At 41.3% G+C, this 23026-nt stretch overlaps 1 protein-coding gene across 1 annotated transcript in view; it reads left to right on the plus strand.

The window, feature by feature from the left end:
- LOC126260735 (solute carrier family 26 member 10-like) overlaps window positions 1-23026 on the plus strand; it is a 143489-nt gene that overhangs the window by 106434 nt on the left and 14029 nt on the right. The window lies entirely within an intron of this gene.

A 23026-nucleotide genomic window follows, 5' to 3' on the forward strand; every position in this document is an offset into this window, starting at 1 on the left:
CTAGTTTTCTCAGCATCACCCTGTTTAATTCGACTACTTTCCATTATCCTCGTTTTGCTTTTGTTGATGTTCATCTTACACCCTCCTTTCAAGACACTGTCCACTCCGTTCAGCTGCTCTTCTAGGTCCTTTGCTGTCTCTGACAGAATTACAATGTCATCGGCGAACCTCAAAGTTTTTATTCATTTTCCGTGGATTTTAATTCCTACTCCGAATTTTTCTTTTGTTTCATGTACTGCTTACTCAATATACAGATTGAATAACATCGGGGATAGGCTACAACCCTGTCTCACTTCCTTCACAACCACTGCTTCCCTTTCGTGCCCCTCGACTCTTACAACTGCCATCTGGTTTCTCTACAAATTGTAAATAGCCATGGCTCCCTGTATTTTACTCCTGCCACGTTCAGAATTTGAAAGAGAATATACCAGTCAACATTGTCAAAAGCTTTCTCTAAGTCTACAAATGCTAGAAACGTAGGTTTGTCTTTCCTCAATGTATTTTCTAAGATACGTCGTAGCGTCAATATTTGTCTCACGTGTTCCAACATTCCTAAGGAATCCAAACTGATCTTCCCCGAGATCGACTTCTACCAGTTTTTCCATTTGTCTGTAAAGCATTCGCCTTAGTATTTTGGAACTGTGGCTTATTGAACTGATAGTTCGGTAATTTTTACATCTGCCAACACCTGCTTTGTTTGGGATTGGAATTATTATATTCCTCTTGAAGTCTGAGGGTATTTCGCCTGTCTCATACATCTTGGTCACCAGATGGTAGAGTTTTGTTGGGCCTGGCTCCCCCAAGGCTGTCAGTAGTTCTAACGGAATGTTGTCTGCTCCCGGGGCCTTGTTTCGTCTTAGTACTTTCAGTGCTCTGTTAAACTCTTCACGCAGTATCATGTCTCCTCTTTCATCTTCATGTACATTCTCTTCCATTTCTACTCGTGTAATATTGTCCTCAAGAACATCGCCGTTGTATGGACACTCTATATACTCCTTCCACCTTTCTGCTTTCCCTTCTTTGCTTAGAACTGAGCTCTTGATATTCATGCAAGTGGTTCTGTTTTCTCCAAAGGTCTCTTTAATTTCCGTGTAGGCAGTAGCTATCTTACCCCTAGTGATTTGAGCCTGTATATCCTTACATTTATCCTCAAGCCATCCGTGCTTAGCCATTTTGCACTTCCTGGCGATCTCTTTTTTTAGACGTTTGTATTCCTTTTTGCCTGCTTCATTTACTGCGTTTTTATATTTTCTCCTTTCATCAATTAAATTCAATATCTCTTCTATTACCCAAGTATTTCTATTAGCCCTCGTCTTTTTACCTACGTTATCCTCTGCTGCCTTCACTATTTCGTCTCTCAAAGCTACCCATTCTTCTTCTACTGTATTTCTTTACCCCATTCCTGTCAATCGCTCCCTAATGCTCTCCCTGAAGCTCTCTACAACCTCTGATCCTTACAGTTTATCCAGGTCGCATCTCCTCAAATTCCCACCTTTTTGCAGTTTCTTAAGTTTTAATCAACAGTTCACAACCAATAGATTGTGGTCATAGTCCACATCTGCCCCTGGAAATGTCTTACAATTTAAAACCTGTTAACACTACTTAATCTAACTTAAACTAACTTACGCTAAGGACAACACACACAGCTATGCCCGACGGAGGACTCGATCCTCCGACGGGGGGAGCCACGTGAACAGTGACAAGGCGTCTTAGACCGTGCGGCTACCCCACGCGGCTGCGAAAAAAGAAGCAAAACAGAAACAGTGTACGGTCCAAGCTCAAGATGTATAACATCGAGCGAGTATGAATAGCCGGTGCGTCGTGTTTGTGTACTCACGCTATTGGAATTCGAAGGGGGAGATCCGTGTTCAGATAGCCCTCGTGGCCGAGTTTTCTTCTTTTTTTTCACAAAATTATGATGTTTCCGTCCGGTCATTGACGTGTTTGTTCGCTGTATTCAAATTTGTGTCTGTGTCGTTGTGCAACGCCCGTTTGCAACAGCGAGTTATAAGGAAGAGACCTCCAGAAGTACCTACCTCTTAAAAATGGTTCAAATGGCTCTGAGCACTATGGGACTAAACTTCTGTGGTCATCAGTCCCCTAGAACTCAGAACCACTTAAACCTAACTAACCTAAGGACTTCACACACATCCATGCCCGAGGCAGGATTCGAACCTGCGACCGTAGCGGTCCCGCGGTTCCAGACTGTAGCACCTGGAACCGCTCGGCCACCCCGGCCGGCCGTACCTACCTCCTATTTGTCCCATACAAGTACCACATCTTATGACTCTTGCGTTCCACACTGGAAGTTTTGGCTTTTGAATTCTTTGTTGTAACACAGTTGACACCAATTTATACCTTATTTTAATTTTTGTGTGAGGTGTATGCGGCACCTCGCCTGGTGTGGCTCTCTCTCTTTCCAAGCGAGGTCTGCTGTCATAGCTGATCGGATGTGGCCTCTTAAGGGGCTCCGGAACGCCCTATACTTGCAATGTTAAAATAACGCTTATAAATTACATCTTTCCTCACAAAATATTTGAGGTAGGAAGTTGAACTTTTTACAGATTATTTATTGGAATATGGGCTACAACTTAACACAGCGATTTTACAAAATTTTAGTTCAGTTATTAAAGATGATTTTTTTTTCAATTGTAATGAAAATTCACATCATTTTTTTGCAATATTTTATTTATATATTCAAAAATATACAGTTTTTTGGAAAAAGGCTGTGTTAAATTATGCAGAAGGTACTGTGTAACATTTACTGAAAGTTTGAAACAAATATGTTTGGAAGATCCTTAGAAAACATGTAATTAGTATGAGAAAGTAAAAGTTTTGGGAATCGAGCGACAAAGATTGGATTAACTTTTTAGTGCATTCCAGGTCCATAGGATGGATTATCTTCATCCTCTGCAAACTCCTCCTCCAGCTTCCTCTTGTTCCTCCTCCTGTTTACTCTTGCTTGTATTTCTAGACTCTTTACAGCCCTGTCTGCAGCCCGAAGGCGTTCCTTGTCTAAAGCAACCATCGCTCGTTGTTGTGTTCGTAGATTTTGCTACCATTTTCTTCAGTTGCAGTTACTGCAACACTGTTCCAAAAGGTGGTCATGTATGAACACTTATCACATTTCAGTTATATTTCACTAGCAAGTCCTACGTGCTATTTTATGGAGAGTTCCAGACCTACTTCACTACAATGAATACATCTTACACAGTTTGAAAAAATTCCTTTGAGAACCGACATATCAAATATTTCATTCAGATCCGATTCGCCCATAAAACATTCATAGTTTTCACTCATTGAACCAAGCTTCTTCTGTGAATTATTTTCTTTCCCACTTTGACTGCTATGGGCAGGTGTACTTGAGAGGTTGCATGGGGGCTTAATTAAATGTTGAATGCAAATAATTTTAATTTTTTTGATTTAGTAGCTGTCTGTCCGATTACGAAGTCTCGTAACGGTTGGCCCTGACTGTTATTACGCTATCTGACTGCATAGAACAACAACAAAGAATGAAATGGAAATTTTCATTAACACAATTAATTAATTAAGTCCCCAGCAACTATAAAAACCTACGAAACCAAAGCACAAGTGTAACTGTTCTGTGTGTGGAAGTATGACTCAACGTACGCATCTGGCACGGTTCTTCTTCAACAACACAAGAAATTTTAAATCTCACTTATACTGAATTAATTAAAGGAAATAAAAATACCATAATTACTCAAGAAAACCAGAATTACACTCTAATACAAGAACACAAGCCAGATGCTTTGTTGACTGAACCTGTAATGACGCATTATTTAAAACATGGAAATAATGAAAAATAAATCAAGTTTCGTTACCTTCATATATTGACCAAAATCACTCTCATAATTACAATATATCTCCACACCGACTCGCTATTACCACATCTCAACAAGAACCTTTCAGTATCACATCTCAGCAAGCACTCCTTACTAGCACATCTGAACACGAACTGACTACTACGAGTCCTGGACAAGCACTGACTACTACGACATCTCAATAATCACTCTGCCAGTGGAGGCGGGCGAACAATGCTCTCTAGCGATCTCTGGCGCTGTGGCTCAGTGTAGCCACCTTTCATATGCCCTTCCTCCACGGCTAGAATTTGATGGTATTTTTGCCAGCATTGGTGGTGAAAATACCACCAAATTCGTCAAAAAAATACAGACAAAAATAAAGATAATATTAATAAGTAAATACCATATAACTAGATAAAATTTTGGCTTTGCACTGACCTTTCAATAACCTATTATATAGAATACAGTAAGCAATACAAATTCTTTCATGCATGTGACTTTACATAATAGTTTACACAAGTATTATGTGGTTAAACAGTTCAATCAATAGCGTCAGCAATGACGAATATGTGCAGGTAAGAGTCTCATAACTTTCCACAAACAGTAATACACAAAAAAATCAGTTTATACAAATATTCACATAAACGCTATCCATAGCCCATGAATAAGCAGTTGACAGTTCCAGCAGTAGCACCCAGCAATGGTCAACAGGTGCAAAAACCAATAAGTAACATTTTTTCAATAGAAGCAGTCCATCAGTGGCACCCACAATGTTGATCAGGTGCACACAGCAACAGGTGACTTCATTTCAGTAGAAGCAATCCATCAGCGGCACCCAGCAATGTTGAGTAGGTGCAGACACCAACAAGTAACACCATTTCAGTAGAAGCAGTCCATTAGTGGCACCAGCAATGTTGATCAGGTGCACACAGCAACAGGTGACTTCATTTCAGTAGAAGCAATCCATCAGTGGCACCCAGCAATGTTGAGCAGGTGCAGACATCAACAGGTGACATCTTTTCAGTAGAAGCAGTCCATCAGTGGCACCAGCAAAGCTGAGCAGGTACACACAGCAACAAGTCACATTTCTCAGCAGAAGCAGTTCCATAAAATACACTGTCACTGATCACACTGTTCTTCAGAGTTTATAAGCAGAAATTAAACATGTCCTAGTGGCACCAATATTGTAGAAAAGGTGCAAGTAACAGTCCATACTATTCACCATAACTACTGAGACAGTTCAGTCATGAACAATAGTTTGAATGCACATACAATTTCTTTAACAAAATATAATCAATGCTCTTACACTAAACATACAAATCATAATAAACACACAAATGATATCAGTTAATTGTCACATTAACTATTACAGTACACAATAACAGTTAACCTATAATATTTATGGGTGTCAGTGCAAGCCACTACCAACAAATAAAATAATATTTAGGAGATAGGTTGGGATCACTTCTCTGGGATTATAAAAGGAAAACACACAAAACACACTCACTCATCTTTCATCCACATTAGTGCTACTGTGTAATTGAAAAGTGTTAACTGTGTAAATGCAATTCTGTCAAAATTTTATGTTCATCATGTGTATCAAGTAGTAGTGGCAGCAATGTATAACAGTCAATAATAGTTAGTCAACGTCATAGTCATCATGTCAAGACCAATGTTTGCCAAGCCAGATCAAATTGTACTGTTGATGAACAACTGTCAGTGAGCCAAGATATGCAATTGCTTCCTCTCTCCCAAAAAAAATATGTACTGCTTAGTGATTTAACAAAGTGTGTGTATAGACAATCTTCCTTCCACTTTAGTGTTCTAGTCTGCCATCTTCATCCTCCTTGTTCCATATAAACCAACAAAAACAATATGCTCCTCATTTACTTTACCTCTTATCCACCAAAACTCCAATAATCATCACTAATCTCAATACTTCACTAATACCACATTTACCTTACCTCTTGTCCACGAAACTCCAATAATCATCAACTTCACATAATCTCAATACCTCAATAATACGTCGATACATATAAACCTCAGCACCAATATCATTTCACTTCCATAACAACTCTTTCCTCTAGTCAGTCTCCTCGAACAAGTACAGATAAAATCCTAGTGCAAACTTCAGTTCATCATCCCATACAATCCGAAGACACAGTGTCCACACACAACCTCTGTGTAATCCATCTTACCCAAATTTTCTACTCATTATAAATTATAAGATACATTTTGGTTCCTTGTCCATCATTAAATAAAAGAAATGCATACATGACCTCTAACAGACTTAGTTCGAATAACTCTCAGTAATTAAGTGCGATTACAGAGTGTGAATGATCATAATATTTCACAGTGTGTACACCACTTCAAGAATCATGGCAGAAGCAATCATGTGGAGTATTCCTTGTGTCAAGTGTCACTTCCTATTTCAATTGCTCACGAAAAATGCAGTGTAATACTTTCAATGGTCTAAACCTAGTTTTGGTCTGTCATGTCGTTAGCTTCCTTCCTATTAGCATAAATTTATACAGCTTCCATAAAACCTCAGCTCATGTGACTTCTATGACTTTCTTGTACTAATGTCGTTCGTAGAATTACTGCAGTTCATTTTCTTATCTTAAAAATATAAGGCACTGAGCGTAAGCAAAACATGCAATAGCGAGTAAATATACCAGTAGAGAACAGAATGTCAACAAGTGGATGCAGCACAATCCCTATAACAAGGCTCTGCCAAGCGAATAATCTACAATTAATACCATAGTGTAACCTAAACTCTATGTTCGTACACTGTACATCAGCATTGCTATATTCTAAATTGAAGAGTAGTTATGACAACAAAACAGAAATGCGTAAATATGCAATCCATACGCACAGCAGCAAACATGCCTTACACAATAAACAGGTCATTAGCATCACATCGACATAAGCAAATAAATGTTCATATGTAATCTTAATAAGTACACATGAAGGCGCAAGCAGACAAATCACAAAGTATAACTTACTTTCCAGTCAGCACAATTAATCAGGTGACAATTATAATTTAAATAAATAAGCACAGCAGGCACATAATAGAAAAATATGACATCAGTGAAAAAGCAGTGCAGCCAAGCGATGCATAATATATACAAATAACAACCCTGTTCATTAATCAATCATTGTCAAAATCAGTTAATGTGCGCAAGCACGTCGCTTCACTAGTAAATTCATAGAACATGAAATTAGCACAAAGTATGAATCACGTAATCGCAAGCAGCAAATTACGTCTGAAGTACGTACCTAAGTGGAATTATGTTACCTGAAAAATAAACTCAAATAACCGTTACCTTTTTTTGTTTATTACTTTCTTCTTCGAAATGACCTTCTTCCTGAAAATTTCCTCCAAAGCAAGTCGTCTTAACGTCGGACACGCACAGAATTTACCTGAAGGTCTTAAATACTTTATACAAGCGTATCCTGAAAAATACTGAACGTTAATAACATAATTTATGAAGTCCTTATAGCTTTATACAGAATTTATTCGGAGATATTAAACTGTGTATTTATTTACGTCTGTCAGTGCATTCGCACTGAGCGCTCGATCAGCTGTAGGCGCGTGACGTAGGAAGCGATTGTTTGCGGTCAACGACTGCCTTGTGCGGCGCGCCGACTTGACTGTTGCTTTGAGTATGTGCCGCCGCCAAACACAGCGCGGTATCCTTGTACTCTCTCCATGTTTACGTATAGCTATTAGTTTCTCACAAGTATGTCATTCCACAAAAATTTTAACGTTTGATATATGATGTATTCCTTTAGAGTGTCGAGATTTAAGAGTTTCTACTTCAACAGTGTTATCATGAATAATTTTGCGAATTCTATATGGACCGTTATAAAGCAGAAAAAATTTGCGACATAAGCCTTTTCCTTTATGAGATAAACGATGGGACTTAATTAATACCTTTTGACCAACTGACAAGATTTTTAAACGACCAGGACGTTTAGCTGATTTCTCTCTTCTTGCAGCCGCAGACGCAATATTTCGTAGAGCCAGGTTGACAACTTCAGAATGCCGCAGTTTCCGTGAAGGCGGAAAAGGAACGATTTCAGAAATGCGATTTGTTGGTACTTTATTTTTTAATATCAATAGAGGCGGTAAAGAAGTTGAGTCATTAGGAAGTTCATTCAGAATGTTTTGAAAAATATGAAGATACTGATCCCAAGTTCTGTGATTCTGATGACAATAAAGACGGCACAATTTATTGATTTCCTTCATCCATCTCTCTGAAGCATTAGATTGAGGGTGAAAAAGTGAAATGAAGATTGGTTTAATTTTACGACGCCGTAGAGTACGAAGCCAAATTTTAGAGCGAAACTGTGATCCATTATCTGATATAACCTTGTCAACATGACCAACTTCTTTAAGAAAATGTTTGATGAAAGCGTTAGATACTGAACGAGCTGTTGCTTTGCGTAACGGTGTAAAACACACATATTTTGATGTCAATTCCACTGCTACGAAAATGTACGCAAAACCATTAGTAGAACGAACCACTGGACCGAACAAATCGACTGCAGCCATGTCCTTTAATTTCGCTGGAATGATAGGAAACAACGGTGCTCTGTGAGAAACAGTTGGCGGCTTAGCCATTTGACATAATTTGCATTTGGCAAGAACAGATCGAATACGTTTTTCCATATTACTGAAGTAGCAATTTTCTCGTAATTTATGAAAGCATTTTCTGGGACCAAAGTGCGCATAACTAAAGTGTGTGTACCAAATCAATTTATTGACCCACTCATCAGGAATACAAACTAACCAAACAGAGTTGTCGACCGATTTTCGTTTGAAAAGAATATCATTGCGAACTAAATAATACTGTCTGATCGCTACGCTTTCCTTTCTCCTCCACTTCTCCTTAATGTCCTTCCAGATTGGATCCTTATTTTGCTCCTTAGCGATGTCCTGGAGCGAAGACGAAATAAAGTTCTCAAACGCCACACCTTGAATGTACATCAAACAATAATGGTTTTCTTTGCAGTCCTCTTCAGCACTTTGTTTCAAACCCATAGGTGCACGTGATAAAGCATCAGCAACAATATTTGAAGATCCCTGTATGTAAACAATGCTAAAATCAAATTCCTGTAGGTACAACGCCCATCGTGACAATCTTCCATGAGTTAATTTTGTTGACATAAGAAATTCCAGAGCTCGATGATCGGTGTAAACCTTAGTATGTCTGCCAAACAAAAATGTGCGAAATTTTGTGAAAGCCCATACAACAGCCAAAGCTTCAAGTTCCGTAATCGAATAATTCTTCTCTGATTTAGAGAGAACACGGCTTCCAAAGGCAACAGTTTTCTGTACTACAACGCCGTCATCTTCTATCTCTTGGAATAAATGTGCACCTAGGCCTTTGTATGATGAGTCCGTCGCCAAACAAAAATCTTTAGATAAATCCGGATGTGAAAGAAGTGGGGCAGCAACTAAAGCATCACGAAGTTGTTCAAATTCTGACTGAGCTTCCTCATCCCAACACCAATTAGAATTTTTTCCAGATAATTCACATAAACGAGGTGTGGCCAAATTGTCCAATCTAACAAAGCGTCTAAGAAAATTACAGACACCAAGGAAACTACGTACATCACGTTTTGTGGTAGGAACAGCATAATTACGAATAGCGTCTAATTTTTCTGGATCAGGAAGAATACCTTCTGTAGAAATAATGTGACCGAGAAATTTCACCTGAGAACGACCAAATTCTGATTTTTCCAAGTTCACTGTCATGCCAACTAGTGCAAAAATACGTAATAATGAATCCAAAATTTTGTTGTGCTCACTCCAAGAACGTTTAGCAATAAGAATGTCGTCAACATAAGAAGTAATATTGTCACGAAGATAAACAGGTAAAATTTCATTTAAGCTACGAATGAATGCTGCAGAAAATATAGTAAGTCCAAACGGTAATTTCCAAAGTCACTTTTGGGTAAAACAGTCAAATCCGGTTATTTTTTACCTACTGTCTAGATAGATGGATAGTAGAAGGGTTGTTTTTATAGATGCAAAGAATAGTATAAGAGTAGGCAGCGGTGCAGAAAACTAAAAGGAAAATAGCACCACTACAGCTCGGGGCCCTGTGAGCGCTACGGCACATATTCACTTAGTGTAGTGAATCCCCTGAGGACCTTAATAGCTGCACATTAATTTCAGTTTGTGACTCAGTGGCAAATCTGGAGGAAGTGCGCACGTAAATCGATCCAACCATGAACATGGATGTATGTCATTCTTAGAATTGCGGAAGATCTTAAATTTCCGAACAGTCAAAAAGTGTTTATAGTCAAAGTTTTCGCCTCGTGGCGACAAAGACCTACCGCGTCTGTCCCAGTTTGAATGTCGATTATTGTCAAGTTCGCGCGCCTGGCGCTCTCTTGTTGCATCCCGTAAATGAAACAAATTACTTTCTTCAAACCCCTCTGCTACCTGTGATTCTAAATTTCTTTTGCTGTCTTTTCCTACAATTTCACCTTCGATTTGTTTGACTTGCTTTCGTAATGCCTCTACTTCCCTTTTAACGCGTTCATTAAACTTTCCCTGATTTTCAACATGCTTATTTATGTTCTGGTACTCTTCAGTTTCTGCAAATGGTAATGGAGCTGTATCATCTGAATCTCTATCCCCATTTAAACTAAGACTTGTCAATTTATCTGAAATCTCCTCAACTCTTTCCGATAAGTCACCTAATTGCTCTTTCTGTTTATTTACGTCTTCCGTAAGTGTCGCGACTCGGGTTTCGGTATTGTCACATTTAGTAGTTAACTGTTCACACTGTTGCGTTAAGTTATTTATTCTGTCATTTGGTACGGATTCCGCGATTCTCTCAAATATTTCTTCCTTATCGTGTGCACATTGTAAATTTAACTCTGAAAATTTCTGTACTATCACGCGATCTCTCTCCTCCTGTTCTCTATCCTGTTCCCTTTGTCTAATCTCTACTGCAATTAATCTATTATTGTGAGAATTCAAAATTGGTTGTACTTCTTCTCTGATTTCTTTCTTTAATTCATCTTTCATACTTTTGAAACATGTCCCTATTCGTGAGTCTAACCGTGTTTCCATTGTCCCCATCTGTGTTTTTAATTCAGATCTGAACTGTGTTTCCATTGTTCCCATATCAGTTTTTAATTCAGATCCCAAAGTTCCCATCTCGGTTTTGATTGTTCCTATTTGTGATCCCAGTGAGTCTAACCGTGTTTCCATTGTTCCCATACCAGTTGTAATTGTTCCTATTTCTGTTTTTAATTCAGATCGAAACTGCTCCATTGTTCCCCTATCTGTTTTTAATTCAGATCGAAACTGCTCCATTGTTCCCCTATCTGTTTTTAATTCAGATCGTAAATTTAATATCGCACTCATCAACTGCTCCATAATAGCCGGTTCGAAATTCTTTTCGCCCCTAACATTTCCCGCAAAACCAACTTCTTTCGTCATGGCTGTAAAGCTATCTGTGTTCGATACTATTTCAGAATCTTCTATCGTTAATCTCGTATTCTGATTGAGAAAAATTTTGAAATGGTTCCGGACTATTTTCCCGACTTATTAAATTGTTTTCCACTTCATTATTCATGATACTGTTTTCCTCTGTTGGCGAGTTCGCCATGTTAACAATTTCGTCATTCTCACTATCCATCATTTTTGCCTTTTTCATCGATCGCGTAATCATTTACAAAACATACAAAACTCGTCACTATATGAAAATTACACACAATGACACTTTATCTCCAACAATACCATTCACACGAAATGTTTCCCTCAAACACGATTAATCGAACAATTGAAATAATTGCACTAAATTGTCAAACGCGTATACAAGACAACAAAATTAAATTCTGAAAAAAAATACCATTATAAGAATGACAATTACCAAATCTACACATGCAAAACAGACTATAATTACTAAACTACAAATTGCTACAACAATGCTACTGTCTACTATTTTTACAATCAGAAGAATTCCAAGGGACGATCCGAAGCAGCGGTCGCCACGTGCATGGGGGCTTAATTAAATGTTGAATGCAAATAATTTTAATTTTTTTGATTTAGTAGCTGTCTGTCCGATTACGAAGTCTCGTAACGGTTGGCCCTGACTGTTATTACGCTATCTGACTGCATAGAACAACAACAAAGAATGAAATGGAAATTTTCATTAACACAATTAATTAATTAAGTCCCCAGCAACTATAAAAACCTACGAAACCAAAGCACAAGTGTAACTGTTCTGTGTGTGGAAGTATGACTCAACGTACGCATCTGGCACGGTTCTTCTTCAACAACACAAGAAATTTTAAATCTCACTTATACTGAATTAATTAAAGGAAATAAAAATACCATAATTACTCAAGAAAACCAGAATTACACTCTAATACAAGAACACAAGCCAGATGCTTTGTTGACTGAACCTGTAATGACGCATTATTTAAAACATGGAAATAATGAAAAATAAATCAAGTTTCGTTACCTTCATATATTGACCAAAATCACTCTCATAATTACAATATATCTCCACACCGACTCGCTATTACCACATCTCAACAAGAACCTTTCAGTATCACATCTCAGCAAGCACTCCTTACTAGCACATCTGAACACGAACTGACTACTACGAGTCCTGGACAAGCACTGACTACTACGACATCTCAATAATCACTCTGCCAGTGGAGGCGGGCGAACAATGCTCTCTAGCGATCTCTGGCGCTGTGGCTCAGTGTAGCCACCTTTCAAGGTTAGGTTCACTCACTTGGTTATCGTCTTTATTGTTTACAGTAATAACACATACCTTTGGCTTTCCAACATTTCTCCTTTTCTTAAAAGCCTTCAGAGGATTTCTAATAACTTTACTTTTACTCATTATTATACTTCAACAAAACAGAGACTCAAGAAACAGAATTAATTACGAATATTTTCGAGATAACGACAGAGTAAATAAACATGAAACAATCGACAATCACACCAGCGATATAGTATATTGAACCATCACAGGTTAGCCACAACACATACTTTATCTCACATCACTAACATGTACGTGATGAACACGGACGTTAATAATAACACCATTTGACAGCAGTTTAACAGCGCCACAGTGCGTCACGACCATGTAGAACACATTTCAAAAAAAATTTAAAAATAGATGTAGTCTTCGGAATTGAATAAATTATATATGTATTAAAAGGTAATAGTCTGCAGATCCAGAAAACGCAAAAACGTAAAAATTGAACTTTTCATGAATTTGAGCCTTTCCGGAGCCCCTTAATTTTTAAGTGGTGGCCAGATGCCCTTCCTACCGCCACACCGTACTCCCCGGGACAGAATCAGTGTACCCCAACCGTCTGCATGTAGTGTAAACCGTGAAACAGTGTGAACGTGTTACAAATGTCTGCGAGCCATGTAACTGAGGCGGAATGTGGGGACCAGCCCAGTATTCACCAAGTGGGATGTGGAAAACTGCCTAAAAACCACATCCACGCTTACCTGCACACAGGCCCTCGTCGTTAGTCCGCCGGGCAGATTCGATCAGGGAGCCGGCGCGCCTACCCAAGTCCAGGAAGCGGCGCGTTAGTGCTCTCGGCTACCCTGGCGGATATCTCGCCAGCTGTCACTATTCATCTTATTTACTTGTGACGGTAATATGTTCTTACCACATGCCTCACATTCTGTAACCAATGTTTAGCATGACGGAGCTGCCAAGACTACAGATTGAGAGCAGACACATCAATAGCTAGACGGACAGTTCATAATTTTGTAAAAGAAAAGGGGCGTGAGGGAGATTTGAACACGGATCTCCGACTTTGTAGTCCAGCACTGTGATCATACAACCACAACGCTGTGGTTCTTGTAATTCGCGCGATGTTGCACATCTTGAGCTTGGACAGTTCAGTGTTCCTATTTTGTTTCTTTTTTCACAGTTCAGTACACCTTCTTCCTGTTTTAGTGCTTAATCTGTGTTGAGTTTATGATGGGGGTGTCCACCGGGCCATTTTACCACTAATTCCGAGAGGTATACGATGGGAAGCTTCCCTCGTGAGAGCACTTGGTTGGCGAACGCAACTCGACACACAACCAGGGCCACAGGAGGGAAGGTAGTAACAGCGTGCGTACGATTCGTGGAGGTACATTGATTGGCTCTAAGCACTATGGGACTTAACATCTGAGGTCATCGGTCCCCTAGACTTAGAACTACTTAAACCTAACTAACCTAAGGACATCACACACATCCATGCCCGAGGCAGGATTCGAACCTGCGACCGTAGCAGCAGCGCGTTTCCGACTGAAGCGCCTAGAACCGCTCGGCCACAGCGGACGGCGTGGAGGTAGAAACCCTGCATACGCTATAACAGCGTTACTGCTTATCGCGCAACAGTACCCCTGAAATTAATGCCCCCTGCTGGCTATCGTGAAGAAAAAGACTTAGTAGAATAACGTATTTAAACCACAACTCGCTGTGTTACCTAGTCCTGTCACGAACTGGGCCACGTGTGCAGAAAACAATTCTCAGAGATTTACATTGCGTAACTTTGATCGTGAATCTCGATTATTCAACCACAAAAGAACCCGTTTTCCTTCGACATTAACGAAAGTAACCACGTCGGAGTTTCGTAACAAAAATCAAAAGGACATGGAACACGAAACTGCCGTAAATCAGATTGTAAATGATGAAGTAAATTATTATAATTTGATACAGTTTTAACTGTAAGAGCCAAATAAACTCGCTCTAGGTCATGATTAAGTCGTAATATGACATCGTACTGAATGTAAACACATTTTATGTAGCTGCCAGCTCAGATTCAAAATTCCCAGCTATAGCGTGCCTTGCACGAATTGCGGACGAGCCGCCTGACTGTGATTGGTCGGTGCTCAGAATTTAATGATAATACGGACTAGCGCATACCACAACGAAACACACAAATGTGCCTAATAAAAACGCTGTTCAAACCCGTTGAAACACACCCCTCCAGAGAATACGTAAAACACGTCCAATAACAACTACAATAAGTTAAATGAATAAGACAATGAAACTAAACAGTAACAACTACTATTAAGATTGGATTCAACAATGTCAACACTGATTGCAAACACACTTTCAACATTTAGTTTTATTTTTAAAAAAAGTTTCCACTAAAGAGAAAGAAATTAAAGGTGAAAGTGGTTGAGATGCTTTAAGAGGGTACAGCGAGAGCGGTTGGCATCACAGCTTCTCTTCGCGCGGTCTGTGCATTGAGACGTCGTTGTTGGCTTATCGCTGCTGGCGGCGTAATTGAAGTAACTCTATCACACAGAAAACTGCAGCCGGTGCATTCTCTTAATTAGTAAATGATTCCCCTGTGGGTAATAGTCTTTCGTTGCATTCCTTTAGTCACAGGCTGGTCAGATGTAATCGTTACTGTGTAGATCTACTTTCTATATGTTCGCGATTTCAACGTTCCATACACACATTTTTGTTTATAACGTCCCGTACACAATTTTGAAACAGTATACAATCCACTTTTACTAGAGATCGCGACGTTAATAACAGTCTGCTTTTTTGGCAATAACGATCGCCAACTCATATTTCTTGCGAAAAGCAGAACCACACGTACACAAACAGTTCATAACTCTCCACGACGAAAGTTAAAGTTGTAGTGGGAGCAGTAAATCATTAAGTCATACACAAGATAATAAGTTCATTGTACTGTAATTCGGTCAACTCAGTTACGTGCAAAACAACTCGGTTCTGGCTACGAAAATCACAGTCCATTTACATAAACATTGTCGCTGCTGTTTATAGTACTCAACGATGCTCACTGTTTACATTTTGTTTTATAACGTCCGTGTCGGAATTTAGTTTATAGCGTGACCGAAAAATAAGAACATGGTCATAGATTCTCGTGTGCCTCCGTCCAGCTTGATAACACAGCACACTCGTCCACTCCAAAGCGCTGCGTCCCTGCATAATGTCACTCTTCGACTGTCAATCATCGATTCGTTCTCGCATCGCAGTTAATACGAGAATGCTGCATATTACATTTGATTTCACACAGCGCTTTTCAAAAAAGCATTACAAAGAAAATCAAACATATATAGACACATTTTCATACACAATTAAGAGATTCATGTAGCAATATTAAAAAATAAAAAAAGCATTTACACTTCATACTAGAGAAACAAAGAACAAATATTCTAAAGCATCAAAATATATGTGTACAGAATAATGAAGCAGAAGAATAGAAAGAAGGAAAAAGAAAAATTCACTCATAATTAGCGATATTTTCACACTACACACTGTACGTATTGTTTCTCCCACTTTTAGGAAGCTTCCTGGAACTGATTTTCTGGTATGGGGCGCATATCTCCTGTTGCACTATGTTGAATCTCTTCTGCGGCTTGGAAACTATGTTCTTTATAACTTGGTTTCAAGTTTGGGAAACAGAAAAAAGTCTCCAGAAGGAGACTTTCACTCTGCAGCGGAGTGTGCGCTGATATGAAACTTCCTGGCAGATTGAAACTTTACAGCTCTCCTGCGAACCTTCCAGGAGTGCTAGGTCTGCAAGGTTCGCAGGAGAGCTTCTGTGAAGTTTGGAAAGTAGGAGACGAGGTATTGGCGGAAGTAAAGCTGTGACCACGGGCCCTGAGTCGTGCTTGAGTAGCTCAGATGGTAGAGCACTTGCCCTCGAAAGCCAAAGGTCCCGAGTTCGCGTCTCTTTACGGCACACAGTTTTAATCTGCCAGGAAGTTTCAGAATAAAAGTCTGCTGGAGCGATGTCCGGAGAATACGTTGCATGGGACACAACGGAAATTTAATGTTTTGCTAGATAGCTCCGGACAAGGAGTAACGCGTGATCTGGAGCGTTGTCATGATACAACATCCAAGTCCAGTTTTCCCAAAATCCACGCCTCTTCCTGGGCACAGCTTCTCTCATGAGTGCTAGGATTCCCTGGAAGATTTCCTCGATTACCATCTGACCACGTGATGATGTAGAAGATCGTCCAGGCTCGGGAAAGTCGCCGACCGGCAGTCTGCCTCGTTGAAAACGCTTGAACTACTCGTACAGTTGGCTAAGCAGCTGCTTTTTCTCTGTGGCAGTTTTGCCAAGATTTAAGGGAAATTTTACACACACGCACACCCACACACCCACACACCCACCCATCTATCCCCCCCTCCTCCCCTCCCACACACACACATACACCCATCCACCCAACGACACACATACACACAGACGAGTTCTTCTTCAGACTCTTCCACTGTCACTCCGGCACTAATCCGAACAGCGGCTTGTGCACGCGTTCACATCAACGGCCGTAGCTGACTTAGTAAGGGTCAGAGCGAAACGCGGTGGACGGCAGTTTGTTATCTAAGCCTGCTGCTATGTGCGCATAGTAGCGGCAGCGCACTCCATCGGTCAGTTGGCGCGATATTTCAAAAGTTGGTTTGGTTTCTTTTTGAACTAACATTGTAATTAACAGGCCACCTTACGGTGGTTGACGCAGGGGCTACCATATACCACTGTTTCCTGTTCTAATTGCAAAGGGCGCGAGGGAGAAACGAGTGTCGATATATCTTCGTACGACCCCTGATTTCTCTTATCTTGTTTTCGCGATCCGTCAGCAAAATGTACACTGGCGATAGTATAATCGTTCTTCAGTCATCAGAAAATGCCGGTTCACTATTTTCCTCGATATTATTCCGCGAAAAGAACGTTTTCGTCCCTCCAGAGATTCCCATTTTTTCTCTCCGAGGATTCCCACTTGAATTCACGAACCATTTCCGTAATACTCGCGTGCTAATCGAGGCTACCTGCAACGAATCTTGCATGCTATTTCTGAACTGCTTCAATGTCTTCCTGGTGCAGATCCCAAACTTCCGAGCAGCACTCAAGAGTGGGTCCCACTCGTGCTTCATATGATGGTTCGTTTACAGACGAGCAACACTTTCCCAAAATTCTTCCAATAATCCAAAGTCTATCATTCGCCTACCCTGTCACTGTTCTCAGGTGCTCTTTGCATTTCATTTCGCTTCGCGACGGTATCCATGGATATTTAATGGACGTGACTGTTCAAACAATACTCTACTAATGCTATAGTCGAACACTGCGGTATTGTTTTCGTTGCATTAACACACATGATGGTTACACACTACTGGACATTAAAATTGCTACACCAAGAAGAAATGCAGATGATAAACGGGTATTCATTGGACAAATATATTATACTAGAACTGACACGAGATTACATTTTCACGCAATTTCGGTGCATAGATCCTGAGAAATTAGTACCCAGAAGAACCACCTCTGGCCGTAATAACGACCTTGATACGCCTGGGCAATGAGTCAAACAGAGCTGGGATGGCGTGTACAGGTACAGCTGCCCATGCAGCTTCCACACGATGCCACAGTTCATCAAGAGTAGTGACTGGCGTATTGTGACGAGCCAGTTGCTCGGCCACCATTGGCCAGACGTTTTCGATTGGTGGGAGATCTGGAGACTGTGCTGGCCAGGGCAGCAGTCTTCTGTATCCAGAAAGGCCCGTACCTGACCTGCAGCATGCAGTCGTGCATTATCCTGCTGAAATGTCGGGTTTCGCAGGGATCGAATGAAAGGTAGAGCCACGAGTCGTAACACACCTGCAGTGTAACTTCCACGGTTCAAAGTGCCATCAATGCGAACAAGAGGTGACCGAGACGTGTAACCAATGGCACCCCATACCATCACGCCGGGTGATACGCCAGTATGGCGGTGACGAATACACGCTTCCAATGTGCGTTCACCGCGATGTCGCCAAACACGGATGTGATCATCTTGATGCTGTAAACAGAACTTGGATTCATCCGAAAAAATGACGTTTCCCAGGTTCGTCGTTGAGTACACCATCGTAGGCGCTCCTGTCTGTGATGCAGCGTCAGGGGTAACCGCAGCCATGGTCTCCGAGCTGATAGTCCACGCTGCTGCAAACGTCGTCGAACTATTCGTGCAGATGGTTGTTGACTTGCAAACGTCCCCATTATTGGCTCAGGGGTCGAGACGTGGCTGCCCGATCCGTTACAGCCATGCGGATAAGATGCCTGTCATGTCGACTGCTAGTGATACGAGGCCGTTGGGATCCAGCACGGCGTTCCGTATTACCCTCTTGAACCCACCGATTCCATGTTCTGCTAGCAGTCATTGGATCTCGAAAAACGCGAGCAGCAATGTCATGAGACAATAAACTGCAATCGCGATAGGCTACAATCCGACCTTTATCAAAGTCGGAAACGTGATGTTACGCATTTCTCCTCCGTACACGAGGCGTCCAAAAAACGTTTCACCAGGCAACGCCGGTCAGCTGCTGTTTGTGTATGAGAAATCGGTTGGAAACTTTCCTCGTGTCAGCACGTTGTAGGTGTCGCCACCGGCGCCAATCTTGTGTAAATGCTCTGGAAAACTAATCATTTGCAGATCACAGCATCTTCTTCCTGTTGGTTAAATTTCACGTCTTTAGCACGTCATCTTTATGGTGTAGCAATTTTAATGGCCAGTAGTGTAATAAATCTTGAGCCAATATAGACGGGAAATTTTTTTACCGTATGGGTACCAAACTTTATAGGAACGATACAGAATTTATGTTGTGAGTAGTGTGTCATGGCTTCCTGTTAGCCGCTGGTACTAGGTCGCCGGCGTGTTGAAACTTGAGCATTACTTGGCGTTACAGTTGCAGAATTCCAACTTTGGCCTGGAAAAGGTCAGGAGGGCCTTATCATAAAGCTATATTATTAAAACAACAGTAATAGAGCTGCTGTTGTTCTCGATCATCGACGCATTAAAGGAATACAGAGAGGTGCTCTTTTCGCACCGTGGTTGAAGATCATGATTCAGAAATTTGAATTAACTGACGATTTGGAAATCGCTCCTGGGAGACGCCGACGGCCAATTGCGCCACCAGTTGTTGCCATCACTAAGAAAGCTGGGCGCCAAGTCAGTTTTTCAAGCAGTGCGCGAGCTGCTCCTCCATTCTTCAAGTGGTGCGAATAATTTTAAAATGGTATCCGTACAAACTTCACATTACTCAGCAACTTTTTCGGCGTGATGCAGACTTTCGAGTAGAGTTTGCTCTTACTTTTCCTGCAGTGGTTGAATTTGACGATGTGCGGCCTTGGAACATTTTGTGGAGCGATGAAGCATATTTTACGCTCACTGAGACAGTCAGCTCTCTCAGCTACCACATTTGGCGATTGTCACCGTTATAGGACGTGCATAGTGACCGATACACGGGTCCATTTTCAGTTGGAGAAATCGATGTCCGAGGACCAAGCACATGCAGCGTGAACGGCACACGGTACTACCATCTGATTCGCCCAACATGTGATCCCTACTCTACAGGAGATAGATGCTTTGAAATTAACTGTTTTGATGCATGATGTAGCTTTGGAGCTCGTATTGCTCGAGAGGATTCTTGATTACTCGGTAACACATTTGGAAGAAACCCAATCATTGGCCAACCGTTCCCAACTGCGTAGCCACCAAGATCACCAGATTTGAACCAGTGTGATTTCTGTCTGGGAGGTTACCTAAAGGATATTATCGACGGCACGCTAACACATTTTGGGGGTTGAAGATGAGCATAGGGACGGAGGTCGTCAACATTCCCTGAGATATTTTGGGGGGCAGTAGAGTAATCTCTAGTGCGCTTCGAGGGTGTCGTGGATGCAGATGGCCGTACACAGTCAGCAATGTTTGTAACCTGCAACGTAAACATTGTACGTGCTATACCGGAGCCAAGGTAGCCCCTGAGGGCCGGCAACCCATATTACACGGCAGAAGACGAGGTTGCCTATGCCCAAGGCGTACCAAAAGCACCTTGGTAGAGACAGGATATTTACACACAAGATAATGGAAACAGATATTCCGAGCACTACTTGCTGCAGGGGGAGCTCGAGCCACGGCCTGCAGGAAGTATCACTACGCCAAAACCTGATTGGCTAGAGACAGATATTTAGGGTCTAGAACTAGCCCCGAAGTTTAGTTCACGCTGGATGCAGACCTCGTGTACTGTGACCGCTGAAGATTACGTCTTCGTCTCTGAATTGGACTGTTACTAGAGAGTGTGCTTGTGTGTGTGTGTTTTACCACAAACCTTTGTGGAAAAATTAGAAGTGAACTTTTGTTCGCCTCAATAAGGAGACTTGTACTGGCTTCGTTATTGTTACCTTTCGTTTGTTGTTCAGTCATTAACCTTGTGAACTTAGATCAATAAAAGTTGTATTTGTGAAAAATTGCGAATTGTCAGCGACAGTAGTGCGCAATTAACAAATGATACCCTCTCATGTGGAAATTAAAATGCTTTTCTTTCAGTTGTTTACTGCTCCGCATGCCCTTAAAAACGTTTCCACAAAAATTAATGGCACGACGATCGCTCGTTTTTCATGGGAGCCCTCGCAAGTAGCGGAAGTTTAACTATAACCACACAGTTAATTTTTCGACATTTAGAGCAAGCTGCCATTCGTCACACCAACTAGAAATTTTGTCTAAGTCATTTTGTATCCTCCTACACTCACTCTACGCTACACCTTCCCATACACCACAGCGTCATCAGCAAACAGTCGCATAGTGCTGCCCACGGTTTCTGTCAGATCGTCTATGTATGCGGAGAACGCAAGTGGTACTACGATACTACCTCAACAATATCCTTGTCTCTGACGAACTCTCGTCGTCCTGGACAACGTATTTCATTAAGTCTACGAGCCACTCATATATCTCAGTAACTGTTCTGTACCCTCAAACCTATGTTAACAGTCTGCAGTGTGGCTCTGTGTCAAACACTTTTGGGAAGTCTTCGAATATTCAATCTGCCTGTTGTCCCGTAATTTGAAGTTCGCAGGATGTAGTGTGAGTAAAGGAAAAGGTTGCAGTATTCTTATAAGTACAACGTTGTAACAAACTACATGTCTACACGCCAACACCCTGCATAGCACAACAATTTATCATTGACTGGCATGTCTATGTGCAATAGTTCTCCCAGAATATCGCTCTAACGACCTTTATTTTCAGTCAGATATGTACGAACCCGTACTTCGTCTGAGAGTTCACTTTTTCATCCATCGTGAAATATGATTCTTTTCTTCATTTTTCTCATGTAAATCTAGCATAGTATACCCTTTTTAAAACTGCACTGCCTGAGAAAAAAAAGTGAACTAGCCAAAAGGGGAGGAGTGAACGAAATGGTGCTTCACAGGTTGAGACGGTATTTGGTGTTATTTCAGTGTTTACAAGTTGAGTCAAATTTTCAATGATATGAGTCGCACTGCCTCTAGCCTAATTACGTCCATAGATTCGGATCGGATTGCTGTCAAAGCCGTTGCAACCTCTCCTGAGGGATGCTGACGCGCACCTGTAGTAGCTGGTACTTGCTATCCTGGATGCCCACTGGGGCGGAGCTGGTGTCCGTCCTGGTCCTACTTCTACGTCGGACAGATCTGGGGATAATGCTGGCCACAGGAGTACCTCAACACCGCGAAGGTAGTTCTTAGAGTCGTGTGCCATGTGTGAGCGAGCATTGTTCAAAATGGTTCAAATGGCTCTAAGAACTATGGAACGTAACATCTGAGGTCATCAGTCACCTAAACTACTTAAACCTAAGTAACCTAAGGACTTCAAACACATCCATGTCCGAGGCATGATTCAAACCTGCGACGGTAGCAGCAGCGCGGTTCCGGTCTGAAGCACATAGAACCAGTCGGTCACAGCGGCCGGCAGCGGGCATTGTCTTGTTGAAAAATCGCACCATGATACTATAGGATGAGGGGTAATATACGAAGTTTTAGGAGCTCTCCGAGGTACCGTTGTGCTCTCAGACTTGGCTCAACGACTACCGGTTATAACCTGAAGCCATACCCGATGTCTACCCACACCGTGGTACCGGAAGTAACACCGCTGTGCCTCTCCAAAACTGTGGAAGAATGGGAACCCTCACCAGGTCACCACCAAGCTCGTCGACAGTTATCACCTGGGGAAACTGCAGAATGTTGATTCAACGTTTAACACATTGTTAGGCTATTCATTAGCAGTCCATGCATCCTTATCATGACAATAAATGGTTCAAATGGCACTGAGCACTATGGGACTTAACATCTGAGGTCATCAGTCCCCTAGAACTTAGAACTACTTAAACCTAACTAACCTACGGACATCACACACATCCATGCCCGAGGCAGGATTCGAACCTGCG

Source organism: Schistocerca nitens, chromosome 5 (assembly GCF_023898315.1).
Source record: "Schistocerca nitens isolate TAMUIC-IGC-003100 chromosome 5, iqSchNite1.1, whole genome shotgun sequence".
In the NCBI taxonomy this organism is placed as follows: Eukaryota; Metazoa; Arthropoda; class Insecta; order Orthoptera; family Acrididae; genus Schistocerca; species Schistocerca nitens.